We start from the raw sequence: 4,436 nt of genomic DNA, 5'->3' as shown, positions 1-4,436 counted from the left end.
TTTATGTTAGTTCCTTGAGGGCTTAAACAATGATTGAAAATTGTTGCGGAGGATGAAAAAATTGGTCTTAGACACATTTATATTCCTTATTATTGTCTCTACATTTACCAATGATCACCAAATACCACATGTTTCTTTATTGTAAATGTTTATAGTATAACACGCACTGAAGCTTTTATTTTTTAGATTTTTTCATTATAAATATTTCCATGTCAATGACAAATCCAGTCATGGACACATTGCAGTAATGAAAATTTTCCCCTTAAATGTGGAAAAAACAACAAAATTGGTTTGTATGATGTCATTTGAAATCATGTACATGAAGAGATGTTTGTAACTGTATGCATCTTATTTTGATACTCTTACTATGCATTTACTTTTTTTATCAAAATGTTTCATGACACCTCATAAGTCTAATTTTGCGAGAATCACCCACAAGATGAAAGAAACAGTATGTATTATGTGAGCTTTAGCATCAAACAAAAGGCAATAATGGGCTAAAAATAAAAATAAAACTTTGTTTAAAAGAAGGTTCTCGTATTAAAAACTATTCTGTAAATTTAAAAGGTTATGTATATCATAAAAAAGTATGTAAATCCAGCCTTAATTGATACATGTGATACATGGGGTCCTTGCTTCCCCCACCTCACCAAGCATATCCATATTTTATGAATTCATGTGCTCCACAGGTACAGTAAAACATTCCCATATAGCCTTGTGCAAAAATTAGCTTTTATGTGTTAATTAGTTGCTTGATGTGCCTTAACAACCAGAGATCAGAGTCAACAGAGCCATTTCTCTCTGTACCTTTGATAATGGTTCGGAGAGGATGGAGGGGCTGCCCTGAGCATGATCTTTTCCCATCAGCCCTTTAGCACCAGGAGGACACAAGCTTGGATGCCATGCAGTGTGCACATTGGTCCTTCTTGGCTAATCTTGTTCTCCAGCAATCCTCGTTTATTAGATGAAAGGTACTTACTGTAATATTACCTCAATGTTTCCTATAACTGTGGAGACCGCAGTCTATAGAGCTTATTTTTGTGCTTTTTTGCAATATGAGGTAATGGTGGGTTACGGAATATGGAACGAGAAATCCGTTTTTTGTCCTTTACAGGTTTGGAGTCTTTTTGGAGACGGTTGGTCCCGGTCAGAGAGTCTTGGTAAATTATTGATCAATGAGACGAATGGTGAAAGCACAGCTTACCACTATGTCAACTCTCCAACCTCTTTTTTTCTCCCTCATCCAGACACATCAAGCCCAGTGTAAAAGCTCCACTGTGCAGAAAAGCCTTCAAGTTCACTTCAATTATTCAGCATCCCTCCCCCATCATGAATTATTCAGGTAAAAGCATGTTCTTGTATGTGGTCGTATGCGGAGCTAAAGACACTAGCTGCTCATTGGTGAGATAATGAGCGGATCTTGGCATCACAGAAGTCAATCGTTGACTTTTGTATACGGAGGTATTTAAAGAGTAGATGTACCGTAATGTGCGATTGCAAGAAATAAGACACCGCTACCGTCAAAACCAAGATTGTGCGCATCGTCTTTTCGTATTACACAACCAATTAGCCAAACTTGCTCCAATCAGAAACTTCAAACTGTCTAATTGTACTCGACTCTCTTGATACAACATTGTTACGATGCAGTCGTAAGGCTAAATCCCATCTGTTGATGCAAATATATCATCCGCGTCTGTCGAACCATCCGCTCTGGTGAAGCTAGCTCAAATGTTGGCTCCTGTTAAGAAGCATCACTCCACTTTATCTTGGCTTCATTTTAGAGAGAAAGCAGATGATATGATAAATTATCGATAACTCTCCCATAAACCAAAGACTTTTTGGCCGTGTGGTGCTTGGCGTGAGCGACGGCCCCTAATCATTCATTCTCAGCAACTGTTTCCTGGCTCAGGGCCGCTTTGCTGGCCTCCATAGACTCGAACCCTCACGAGGTATTTGAGGAGACTATTTAAATATTTTCATATTTAAATATTTTCAAGAAAAGGAGAAACATCTGAGTTGATACTTACATGAAACATAACTGAGGTCACCTAAGAGCAATCTGTGAGTAATAAATGTCCCATATGGAGCATTATCCTGACTGAGTAGACGCAGGGGGGCTGTGATAATGAAAACTGGGTGCACAAAGATCTATTGCCCTTTTGCTCTCTTCCCTCACGCTTGCTTTGGCAAAAACCTTTTATAAGACTTTACAGCAGTCACTTCAGCAGGGTTAGGCACCATGAACCAGGTGGATGGATTCGCAGAGCAAAGGCCATTTAAGCAGAACATTTCTAAGTTAAAGGGCATTATGGGTCACGGGCACTAAACAGCTGCACTTTGAGACTCTAAGAGGAACTGAAAACCAATGAAAAATGAGAAGGTGCCAGTAATTTCAAATTAGATTCCCTAAATGAACTCAATAATGCCTTCAAGTTTGCTATGATGTTGCACGAGCCTCCAAAACATTACTCAAACTATGCACGGCTTCTATACAAACTCCGCCCCCGAAGACATGTCAACCAATCTGATGTCATCAAAGGCAGGTCAAGTTGTGAATTTAACTCATTCTCGCAAGCCTTTTTTTTAAGTTGCCCGTCAGCATTTTTTGTGATTTTCACAAAAGTTTCACAAAATGCCATCCAGGAAATTTTTCTTCTTATATAAACATACAAATATGTCAAATGAAAGAACAGACCCTCTGCTTTCAAACGAACAATAAACAAACAAAACAGGAGAAACGTTTCATCCTATCTATATATTTTTTTTCTGCTTATAAACTCTTAAATATAGGTTTCTTCAAAAAAAAGAAAAAAAAAGGAAAAAAGGCTGAAAAATTTGCATTTTTGTGAAGGAATTTTCAGATTCAGAACGATTATCAAAACATACACGGAGTGTAAAATTAAAAAAAAAATTTGCTTCAGTTTTTTTATAAATTAGGTAAGCAATCTAGTGGATAATCGTGTTATTAGAGATAACCATAAAACTCATCCGGAACACGTTTTTCTTGCAAATGTTTTCTCTTAATTGTCAATAGCGGGGATTCCACTTTCCAAAGTAAATTCCAGTTTCATAAGAAAAGACTAATAATTTACTCAGCTGTTCATGTCTTTTTTTTTTAGGAAAACATTTCAGGATTTTTCTCCATATAGTGGACTTTAGTGGACCTCAGCAGTTTACAGTTTCAATGCAGTTTAAAAGGGCTCTAAATGATCCCAACCGAGGCATAAGAGTCTTATCTAGCAAAACAATTGTCATTTTTGCAAAAAAAAAACTAAAATATGTACTTTTTAACCACAACTTCTCATCTTGCAAGAGCCGTGTGAGGCGGCAGTGCGACCTTACATATTACCTAATCATGTCAAAAGGTCACGCATGCGAGAAATTCCCGTTGCATTGTTTACAAGTGTGGAGATAGAGGACTGTTGCAACGTCGTTGTATGTGGAATGATATTAATTAATGTCTTTGTGTCAGTTTACTGTTTAAAATGGTCCGCAAAATGTGACACGTGACCTTTCGACGTGATTACGTAATACGTAAGGTCATGCTGGCGCGTCACACGGCTAGTGCAAGACATGAAGTTGTGGTTTAAAAGTACATGTTAATTTATTTTTTGCCGAACATGACAATTGTTTCACTGAATAAGATAAGACCCTTATGCATCGGTTTAGAGCCCTTTGAAACTGCACTGGAACTGTTGAGGTCCTCCAAAGTCCACTATATGGACAAAAATCATGGAATGTTTTCCTCAAAAAATGTAATTTCTTTTCGACTGAAAAAAAGACATGAACATTTTGTATGACATGTGGGTTAGTAAATTATCAGGATTTTTTACGAAAATGGATTAAAGGTGCAGTGTGTAATTTTTTAGAAGGGTCTCTTGACAGAAATGCGATATAATATACAAAACTATATTATATGGGGTGTATAAAGACTTTTTAAAATGAACCATTACGTGTTTTTTTGCCTTAGAATGAGACGTTTTATCTACATATACACAGAGGGTCCCCTTACATGGAAGCCGCCATTTTGTTCAGCCATGTTTCTACAGAAGCCCTTAATGGACAAACTTTTTACTAAGTTGTCTCCAACGATGACATGTTTGTCCATTGGCGGCTACCGTAGCTTCTCTATGCGTTTCAAAAGCAAGAGGTGAGCAGTGGACTTATCCGTTGGTTGCAATTCGCAACCTCACCACTAGATGCTGTTAAAATTTACACACTGCACCTTTAAACCTTTAAGAATTGCATTTTCCTGGACAATAACTGTGGAAATAGCTTTGTTTGTATTTAAGACCTCCTAAAGTAGGGGAGATCTGGGGCAAAAGTAACGCTGGATGAAAGTTACAAAGCAATTTTCTCCGAGCCCCTATGACATTTACATTCTATAAAATGGTCCGGAAAAATTACTTCTGGTAATACTAATCCTGTGCGAATAG

At 37.4% G+C, this 4,436-nt stretch overlaps 1 long non-coding RNA gene across 1 annotated transcript; it reads left to right on the top strand.

The window, feature by feature from the left end:
- Nucleotides 1-856: 856 nt before the first annotated feature.
- Nucleotides 857-1,439, top strand: LOC141364181 (uncharacterized). The gene is made up of 3 exons (XR_012369833.1): nt 857-971; nt 1,115-1,160; nt 1,248-1,439. It is a non-coding gene; the product is annotated as an uncharacterized lncRNA (long non-coding RNA).
- Nucleotides 1,440-4,436: the final 2,997 nt, after the last annotated feature.

The sequence above is a fragment of the Misgurnus anguillicaudatus genome, chromosome 6, assembly GCF_027580225.2.
Source record: "Misgurnus anguillicaudatus chromosome 6, ASM2758022v2, whole genome shotgun sequence".
NCBI lineage: Eukaryota > Metazoa > Chordata > Actinopteri > Cypriniformes > Cobitidae > Misgurnus > Misgurnus anguillicaudatus.
The sequence above is the reverse complement of the archived record's forward strand: the minus strand, read 5'-3'. Positions and strand labels throughout refer to the sequence as shown.